This window comes from Haemaphysalis longicornis, unplaced genomic scaffold (assembly GCF_048455015.1).
Source record: "Haemaphysalis longicornis isolate Haplotype H1 unplaced genomic scaffold, Haemaphysalis longicornis Haplotype H1 scaffold_4, whole genome shotgun sequence".
Taxonomy (NCBI): Eukaryota; Metazoa; Arthropoda; class Arachnida; order Ixodida; family Ixodidae; genus Haemaphysalis; species Haemaphysalis longicornis.
Window position 1 is genome coordinate 209,176,726 of NW_027526361.1, and position 10,552 is coordinate 209,187,277.

The 10,552-nt window shown below is 47.4% G+C and overlaps 1 non-coding gene across 1 annotated transcript; it reads right to left on the bottom strand.

Moving 5' to 3' along the window:
- Window positions 1-8,540: 8,540 nt before the first annotated feature.
- On the bottom strand, window positions 8,541-8,612 carry Trnag-ucc (transfer RNA glycine (anticodon UCC)). Its single transcript has one exon. It is a non-coding gene; the product is annotated as a tRNA-Gly (tRNA).
- Between the last annotated feature and the right edge of the window lie 1,940 nt (window positions 8,613-10,552).

Here is a 10,552-nt window from a genome sequence, read left to right on the forward strand (position 1 = left end):
CGACTACCGAGAGACCAGCTGGGGTCAAGAAGGAAACACAACAAAACATCACAACCATGTTATCAATCGAGTGATTGAAAATCCACAAAGTAATAAATATCTGGAGATTGCACGGGCAAACGACGAAGGACCGTGTAATTCTTTGATCGCCGTAATGGTGCTGGACGTATTGAAAGACCAGGGGATAGAGAAAACCTACATAAGAAGCCTATACGACATATATAAAGGATGTTTGAGTATGACAATAGGCAACCAGCAAAGCGCAAATTTCCCGTTCGTAAAGCAGTCCGATGGGTAAACCATCTCGCCAAAGCCGTTCACAGCTTCTCTGGAGGGGGTATTAAGAAAGCTTGTCAGCTAAAATGCAGAATTGCCGAAAAATGGTGAATCCGTGAGCATTTAATGTTGGGAAATTCCACAAAGTATTGAAATACCTGCACATGGCATTCGCAAACTATGGATAAGTGTGGGATTCATTGAGAACCGTAATGGTGCTGGAGGGATAGTGCGAAGCCCTGCGAGTGAAACTATGTTCAATAATTTAAAGCAACAATGTATAAACAAGCAGAAAGCGTTAATTTCAGTATACATAGGGTATGGTATACAAAGCCAATGATTATAACTACTTCGGTTGCATCGGTTACGTTGACCCCAGCTAACAGAAAGTAATTCGGTGGAGAACAAGTTTGGACTGGGGTCCACGCAGCAAACACTAACAGATAATGATAAGTAAGGTGCTTCCATTTCTGAAAGGTTTATTACACAATGAATGCGCCCGGCTGTTAGGCTATATCAATCAGAGTTGGGGCCTCACAAAACAAGTTGAAAACAATCCTACACTGTAAAAATAATCCGTAATTTAACGGACATATTACGGACAAGATCCCGTAATAAAACAGAGCCGTGTTCCGTTTGATGCAGAACAAAGAAAACCCCTGTAATTTAACGGAAGTGGGCTCCGTCCATCTGTATATGGACGCTCTCTCCGTTATACGGAAAACGGAATATTTTTCTGCTTTGCAAAATACGGGCGTTTCCTCTGTATGAGGCAGAAGAAAAACAGATCAGTTTATTATTACTGCAGGAACGATATTGTCGTGTCGATCGACGGGAAGCGATCTAGAGCGAAAACTGCGCCCCGACAACATTCGTGGTGTAATCAATGCGGCTCTGTTTTGTTAGTGTCTAAAGTGTAGTAAACTTAGTGAGGACCATGAGGCCCATACCGCTAAACACGAGCGCTGTATCTTGTCTTTACGACGCTCTGGCGATATCGCTGCCCTAGACCTGCAAACTGCACATGCGTGTGTGATCGGCACACTTGTAGAAAATATAAGGTCACTTGCGTGCAGAAGCAGAGTTGCTTAAGGAATCAACATCGCCCGAAGTATTTAGCCTAAAGCCTAAAACCAAAGCACAGCAAGCACTATTTAGGCAATGCTAAATCGCATTCACAGCCAGTTACACACATTTCTGCGAGCACTTTCTCGAAACAGCGGAGTTGATGGCGGTCAACTATTGTTGGGACTTCACGGAACCTTACTGCGCAAGCGTAATTTAAGAAATCGCACTTGATCAGCCAGGAAATCTGTAAGCCAGCCAGTAAACACCGATGTATGGCACACGCAGGGTGGGCACCCATGTAGTATACAAGTTGTTGAGCACAAGTTCAGCGTTTGTGCTGGGGTGCAGTTGTCTCGAGCGTCGTGCCCATTCCGCCAACGTCGCGGGTTCGATTCCTCGTTAAAGTATTATTTCTTTTCGGAAGGTTCCATCAATTACGGAAAGACGTGCTTTTTGAAACGAAGTGTTTGTGTTCTTACTGCCTTTCAATACTACGGAATATCCGTTCTTAAAATTCCTTCCGTTGTCTAAATTACGGAAATGTGTCCGGCAACATTTTACCGACAGCTTTCTCCGTAAAATTGGCCGTTTTTTACAGTGTAGGTCGGCTCAGTGGGCCATGTAAAAAGAATGATAGGAGTAGCGTTAAGAGAGTAGGAACGGTCTTCCTGGCTCAGAGGGCACAGTAGAGTTTCAATTTATGGAATCTGAAAAAAATAAAACAAATGGGCTTGTGCTGGCCCCGCAGTTACGTGAAATCCACTCGTGTCACATAGTCAATACTCAAATACGGGTGCAGAAGAAGGGAAGGCTAATACAACCATGGAGGGAGAAAGTGTGGAATTTCGGAGGCAAAGACTGCACTCCAGCAGCACGAGAGAGCAGCGGATGGAGGTCGGTGAGAGATGCTTCGACCTTCGGTGTACCTAGTCGGCTGTTGATGGTAATGATAAAATCACCATCACCTCAACAATATATTCTTCTTCCGCAATTTCTCATTTTTGGTTGAACGGTGCGCCATTAATTTCGCGTGTTTTCTGGGATGGCACAGAAAATTGAAGCGATTTTGTTGCTTTTTGAGCAGCCTAATAGAGGCAGTTGGTATCACAACTACAGCCGTACTGTCGTCTAGAGTCACTGCTATCTAAGAAACATTAGGTTACAATGTTATCGTGGCTTCTCCTCTAAAATCAACATGTCATTCTTGGTCAAAAGAGTCATCGTCTCTTTTTCGCGAATCGAAGTGTTATTAGCATCCACATAGTTATTTCCTACTTACAGTGTATTTTCTACTTTACAGAGCAAAAATGTTGCGAAGCCATTGCGGTATCGCTTTGTTCAACATTTTTGGCTGATCAGTTTTAACAATCGTACTGAGTAAAAATTTCGGCATAAAGTTTGGTGTTGTAGCAAGTCTTATAAATATTTTCGCATGGAAATCTAAATTCACAAATATCTATCCTGAGAAAGTATATACGCTTCCATGCCACTTTTGCAGAGAATCAAATGTGTAAGTAATTAGTCTACTTCAACTTCTCCCATTTATTTCACCCACAGTCCCCTTACAAGTCAAATACCTCGATTTTTCTCATGCATTTTCACACAAACCCACACATATAAATATATATATATATATATAGAAAGAAGGGTAGGCAGTCAAGAAGACCTCGGAAAGCAAAGGGGAGGATGTGGTAGGTCATTGAAACAGATAAAGAATTTGGAAAGAAAGAAAGAAAGCGGAGAAAAAATGCACGCTAGGTGAGATTCGAACCCACGACCCCACCCGCCCCCCTTCAACCCGAGAGGTCGGAGTGGCACTGGCTACACCCCCAAGCACAGGAAATGATTACATTGACATAGATACCACAGAAAGCGAAGGGGAAAATCGCCCCGCCATTAGCGTAGTGGTCATCGTACCAGACCGGTATTCTGGAGGTCGTGGGTTCGGAAACCACCTAGCGGGCATTTTTTCTCAGCTTTCTTTCGTTCGAAATTTTTTATCTGTTTCAACGACCTACCACATCCTCCCCTTCGCTTCCGAGGTCTTCTTGACTGCCAACCGTTCTTTCTGTTTATTTCTCTGTTAGTTCTACGTGCCCCTCATTTCCCATTCTGATTCGCAATATATATATATATATATTGAAGCGTGGTTCATTGGACCACTAACGAGCAGTTAGACCTGCGGAGAAGCCGAGGTTCTTCGTGCCAAGCAAGCTGTGTCCGACGCGATACTCGATCGGCCCGTGCGCCAAGCGATACTTCTGCCTTCTCGTCGTCGGGCGTGCACCAAGCCGAATATCCCCAACGGGGAATTGCCCTTGCACGAGCGCCTATGATGATTACATCAATCGCGTCCACAATCAACGCTACAATATTCGCCCCCGGTGGAAAAGGAGCCATCCTGGCGACTCAAGGTGACGAGGAGACCACAGGATCGTAATACTGAAAAAGTGTGTTGGTTCGGGCTTGTTGGTACATAACTGAATATGGAAAAACAGCGCTAAAACGGGACAAAGAACGTGACAAGGCTGGGCGCTGCTTGAGAGAAGGAAGGAATAAATGGCCCACTGAGCGTGACATGAACTGAAAAAGTGTGTTGGTGCGGGCTTGTTGGTACATAACTGAATATGGAAAAACAGCGCTAAAACGGGACAAAGAACGTGACAAGACTGGGCCCAGTCTTGTCACGTTCTTTGTCCCGTTTTAGCGCTGTTTTTCCATATTTAATCGTAATACTCTTTCAGCCGGTTGGCGTGAACTATATCGCGTCCACGGTGTCGACGGTCGGGTGGGGGAGCAACCGGTTCGACGAGGTAGTTCACTGGTGAAGTTTGCTTGACGACTCTGTAGGGTCCATGATATTTTGCAACAAGCTTCGGTGAGAGACCAGGTGTAGGGCATGGGACCCAAAGCCAGACAAGTGAATCAGGCCTATAGGTTGGAACCGCAGTGGAAGCGTCGAGAATACGCTTCTGGTGTTGCTGGTGCTCAGATGTGAGCGAGCGGGCGAGCTGACGGCACTCTTCGGCATGCTTGACTATTTCCGAAATGGGTGCGAACTCGGTCTGATCTGGGCGATAGTGCAAAATTGTGTCAAGAGTGCATGCTGGCTCCCGTCCGTAGAGCAGGAAAAAAGGTGAGAATCCCGTCGTCGTCTGCGTGGCCGTGTTGTAGGCGTACGTGACAAAAGGAAGTATCACGTCCCAGTCAGAATGGTCCGACGCCACGTACATCGAAAGCATATCACTCAAAGTGCGGTTAAATCGTTCTGCGAGTCCATTGGTTTGCGGGTGGTAAGACGACGCAGTTCGGTGAATAATTCGACATTCCCGCAGGAGGGCTTCGATGACTTCCGAGAGGAAGACGCGACTTCGGTCACTGAGAAGCTCTCGAGGAGCACCATGGCGAAGTATGAAGCGGCGTAACAGGAAGGACGCGACGTCAAGTGCCGTGCTAGTTGCTAGAGCAGCGGTTTCTGAATAGCGCGTTAGGTGATCCACCGCCACAATGACCCAACGGTTGCCAGCGGCTGTGCAGGGTAGGCGACCGTAAAGGTCTATCCCAATGCGGTCGAACGGTCTTTCTGGGCACGGCAATGGCTGCAGCGGGCCCACCGCAGGAGTAGGAGGGGATCTGCGCCGCTGACAGTTGATACATGACCGGATGTACTTGCGGACGAACGTGTACATTACCCGCCAGTAATACCGTAGGCGAAGCCGCTCATACGTTTTTAACACACCGGCGTGCGCGCAGCTGGGGTCAGCGTGGAAGGATGCGCATATGCCCATGCGCAAATGGCGAGGTATCACCAGTAACCATTTGCGACCTCCCGATTGGTAGTTGCGCCTGAAGAGCATATCGTCGCGGAGTGCAAAGTGGGCAGCTTGTCGGCGCAGCGCACGCGACTCTTGAGCAGAGGGCACGCCTGAGAGGAAGGCAACAGGCGAGGCAATCCAGGGGTCCTTGCGCTGCTCGGCCGGCATGTCCGTGATGTCGAGGGACGACAGGCCGGCATCAACAGAAACGGAACACGAGTCTCCCGCCGGTAGGGGGGAGCGGGACAGAGCGTCAGCGTCTGAATGCTTCCGGCCGGAGCGGTACAGCACACGTATGTCATGCTCTTGAAGGCGCAGAGCCCAGTGACCAAGGCGGCCAGACGGGTCCTTGAGCGACGACAACCAACACAATGCGTGGTGGTCTGTCACAACGTCAAAAGGACGACCGTACAAATATGGCCGAAATTTTGTAAGCGCCCATACGATGGCCAAGCACTCCTTTTCCGTGACCGAATAATTTAACTCAGCTTTGGTGAGCGTACAACTGGCATAAGCGACGACATAATCGTCAAAACCAGCTTTGCGTTGGGCAAGCACTGCACCGATTCCGAGACCGGGTAAGCCGAGGTTCTTCGTGCCAAGCAAGCTGTGTCCGACGCGATACTCGATCGGCCCGTGCGCCAAGCGATACTTCCGCCTTCTCGTCGTCGGGCGTGCACCACGCCGAATATCCCCAACGGGGAATTGTCCTTGCACGAGTGCCTATGATGATTACATCAATCGCGTCCACAATCAACGCTACAATATATATATATATATATATATATATATATATATATATATATATATATACAGAAAGAAAATGCGGGCAGTCTACAACGCCAAAGAAGGCATAGGGGAATGGTTGGACTATATTTTTTTTTTACTGTTAGTGAAATTATTTTTTTTTTCATATTAATTGAAGCGAGAAAGAAAGAAAGAAAGAAAAACACGCGCCCAGAGTGGGGACCGAACCCACGCCTTTCGATTAGATCTCGAATGCCTTACCAATTCGGCTATCTGGGCGACTGTGTTCTGCTTCACTTTCTGGGGTATTTATATTTACTTCAACTGTATCTGACGCTTCAGGGTGGTAGCCAGCGCCACTCAGACTACACGGGGAGAAGGGGACCTTCTTTTCAACCCCCGGGGCGTGACGCGAACGTCTACAGCCTGTCATAAGCGGGTAACTGGCGGGAAACCCTCTTATGCTACCTTGGCATCAAGGCTGCCTCAACCGAGGCCCTCGCTAAGCTTTAGCAGGATAATATGGTTAGGAAAATGAGGGGCTCGTTAGGAAATACAGAAAGAAAATGCGGGCAGTCTACAACGCCAAAGAAGGCATAGGGGAATGGTTGGACTATATTTTTTTACTGTTAGTGAAATTATTTTTTTTCATAATAATTGAAGCGAGAAAGAAAGAAAGAAAGAAAAACACGCGCCCAGAGTGGGGACCGAACCCACGCCTTTCGATTAGATCTCGAATGCCTTACCAATTCGGCTATCTGGGCGACTGTGTTCTGCTTCACTTTCTGGGGTATTTATATTTACTACAACTGTATCTGACGCTTGAGGGTGGTAGCCAGCGCCACTCAGACTACACGGGGAGAAGGGGACCTTCTTTTCAACCCCCGGGGCGTGACGCGAACGTCTACAGCCTGTCATAAGCGGGTAACTGGCGGGAAACCCTCTTATGCTACCTTGGCATCAAGGCTGCCTCAACCGAGGCCCTCGCTAAGCTTTAGCAGGATAATATGGTTAGGACAATGAGGGGCTCGTTAGGAAATACAGAAAGAAAATGCGGGCAGTCTACAACGCCAAAGAAGGCATAGGGGAATGGTTGGACTATATTTTTTTACTGTTAGTGAAATTATTTTTTTTTCATAATAATTGAAGCGAGAAAGAAAGAAAGAAAGAAAAACACGCGCCCAGAGTGGGGACCGAACCCACGCCTTTCGATTAGATCTCGAATGCCTTACCAATTCGGCTATCTGGGCGACTGTGTTCTGCTTCACTTTCTGGGGTATTTATATTTACTACAACTGTATCTGACGCTTGAGGGTGGTAGCCAGCGCCACTCAGACTACACGGGGAGAAGGGGACCTTCTTTTCAACCCCCGGGGCGTGACGCGAACGTCTACAGCCTGTCATAAGCGGGTAACTGGCGGGAAACCCTCTTATGCTACCTTGGCATCAAGGCTGCCTCAACCGAGGCCCTCGCTAAGCTTTAGCAGGATAATATGGTTAGTAAAATGAGGGGCTCGTTAGGAAATACAGAAAGAAAATGCGGGCAGTCTACAACGCCAAAGAAGGCATAGGGGAATGGTTGGACTATATTTTTTTACTGTTAGTGAAATTATTTTTTTTTCATAATAATTGAAGCGAGAAAGAAAGAAAGAAAGAAAAACACGCGCCCAGAGTGGGGACCGAACCCACGCCTTTCGATTAGATCTCGAATGCCTTACCAATTCGGCTATCTGGGCGACTGTGTTCTGCTTCACTTTCTGGGGTATTTATATTTACTACAACTGTATCTGACGCTTGAGGGTGGTAGCCAGCGCCACTCAGACTACACGGGGAGAAGGGGACCTTCTTTTCAACCCCCGGGGCGTGACGCGAACGTCTACAGCCTGTCATAAGCGGGTAACTGGCGGGAAACCCTCTTATGCTACCTTGGCATCAAGGCTGCCTCAACCGAGGCCCTCGCTAAGCTTTAGCAGGATAATATGGTTAGGAAAATGAGGGGCTCGTTAGGAAATACAGAAACAAAATGCGGGCAGTCTACAACGCCAAAGAAGGCATAGGGGAATGGTTGGACTATATTTTTTTACTGTTAGTGAAATTATTTTTTTTTCATATTAATTGAAGCGAGAAAGAAAGAAAGAAAGAAAAACACGCGCCCAGAGTGGGGACCGAACCCACGCCTTTCGATTAGATCTCGAATGCCTTACCAATTCGGCTATCTGGGCGACTGTGTTCTGCTTCACTTTCTGGGGTATTTATATTTACTACAATTGTATCTGACGCTTGAGGGTGGTAGCCAGCGCCACTGAGACTACACGGGGAGAAGGGGACCTTCTTTTCAACCCCCGGGGCGTGACGCGAACGTCTACAGCCTGTCATAAGCGGGTAACTGGCGGGAAACCCTCTTATGCTACCTTTGCATCAAGGCTGCCTCAACCGAGGCCCTCGCTAAGCTTTAGCAGGATAATATGGTTAGGAAAATGAGGGGCTCGTTAGGAAATACAGAAAGAAAATGCGGGCAGTCTACAACGCCAAAGAAGGCATAGGGGAATGGTTGGACTATATTTTTTTACTGTTAGTGAAATTTTTTTTTTCATATTAATTGAAGCGAGAAAGAAAGAAAGAAAGAAAAACACGCGCCCAGAGTGGGGACCGAACCCACGCCTTTCGATTGGATCTCGAATGCCTTACCAATTCGGCTATCTGGGCGACTGTGTTCTGCTTCACTTTCTGGGGTATTTATATTTACTACAACTGTATCTGACGCTTGAGGGTGGTAGCCAGCGCCACTCAGACTACACGGGGAGAAGGGGACCTTCTTTTCAACCCCCGGGGCGTGACGCGAACGTCTACAGCCTGTCATAAGCGGGTAACTGGCGGGAAACCCTCTTATGCTACCTTGGCATCAAGGCTGCCTCAACCGAGGCCCTCGCTAAGCTTTAGCAGGATAATATGGTTAGGAAAATGAGGGGCTCGTTAGGAAATACAGAAAGAAAATGCGGGCAGTCTACAACGCCAAAGAAGGCATAGGGGAATGGTTGGACTATATTTTTTTACTGTTAGTGAAATTATTTTTTTTTCGTATTAATTGAAGCGAGAAAGAAAGAAAGAAAGAAAAACACGCGCCCAGAGTGGGGACCGAACCCACGCCTTTCGATTAGATCTCCAATGCCTTACCAATTCGGCTATCTGGGCGACTGTGTTCTGCTTCACTTTCTGGGGTATTTATATTTACTACAACTGTATCTGACGCTTGAGGGTGGTAGCCAGCGCCACTCAGACTACACGGGGAGAAGGGGACCTTCTTTTCAACCCCCGGGGCGTGACGCGAACGTCTACGGCCTGTCATAAGCGGGTAACTGGCGGGAAACCCTCTTATGCTACCTTGGCATCAAGGCTGCCTCAACCGAGGCCCTCGCTAAGCTTTAGCAGGATAATATGGTTAGGAAAATGAGGGGCTCGTTAAGAAATACAGAAAGAAAATGCGGGCAGTCTACAACGCCAAAGAAGGCATAGGGGAATGGTTGGACTATATTTTTTTACTGTTAGTGAAATTATTTTTTTTTCATAATAATTGAAGCGAGAAAGAAAGAAAGAAAGAAAAACACGCGCCCAGAGTGGGGACCGAACCCACGCCTTTCGATTAGATCTCGAATGCCTTACCAATTCGGCTATCTGGGCGACTGTGTTCTGCTTCACTTTCTGGGGTATTTATATTTACTACAACTGTATCTGACGCTTGAGGGTGGTAGCCAGCGCCACTCAGACTACACGGGGAGAAGGGGACCTTCTTTTCAACCCCCGGGGCGTGACGCGAACGTCTACAGCCTGTCATAAGCGGGTAACTGGCGGGAAACACTCTTATGCTACCTTGGCATCAAGGCTGCCTCAACCGAGGCCCTCGCTAAGCTTTAGCAGGATAATATGGTTAGGAAAATGAGGGGCTCGTTAGGAAATACAGAAAGAAAATGCGGGCAGTCTACAACGCCAAAGAAGGCATAGGGGAATGGTTGGACTATATTTTTTTACTGTTAGTGAAATTATTTTTTTTTCGTATTAATTGAAGCGAGAAAGAAAGAAAGAAAGAAAAACACGCGCCCAGAGTGGGGACCGAACCCACGCCTTTCGATTAGATCTCGAATGCCTTACCAATTCGGCTATCTGGGCGACTGTGTCCTGCTTCACTTTCTGGGGTATTTATATTTACTACAACTGTATCTGACGCTTGAGGGTGGTAGCCAGCGCCACTCAGACTACACGGGGAGAAGGGGACCTTCTTTTCAACCCCCGGGGCGTGACGCGAACGTCTACAGCCTGTCCTAAGCGGGTAACTGGCGGGAAACCCTCTTATGCTACCTTGGCATCAAGGCTGCCTCAACCGAGGCCCTCGCTAAGCTTTAGCAGGATAATATGGTTAGGAAAATGAGGGGCTCGTTAAGAAATACAGAAAGAAAATGCGGGCAGTCTACAACGCCAAAGAAGGCATAGGGGAATGGTTGGACTATATTTTTTTACTGTTAGTGAAATTATTTTTTTTTCATAATAATTGAAGCGAGAAAGAAAGAAAGAAAGAAAAACACGCGCCCAGAGTGGGGACCGAACCCACGCCTTTCGATTAGATCTCGAATGCCTTACCAATTCGGCTATCT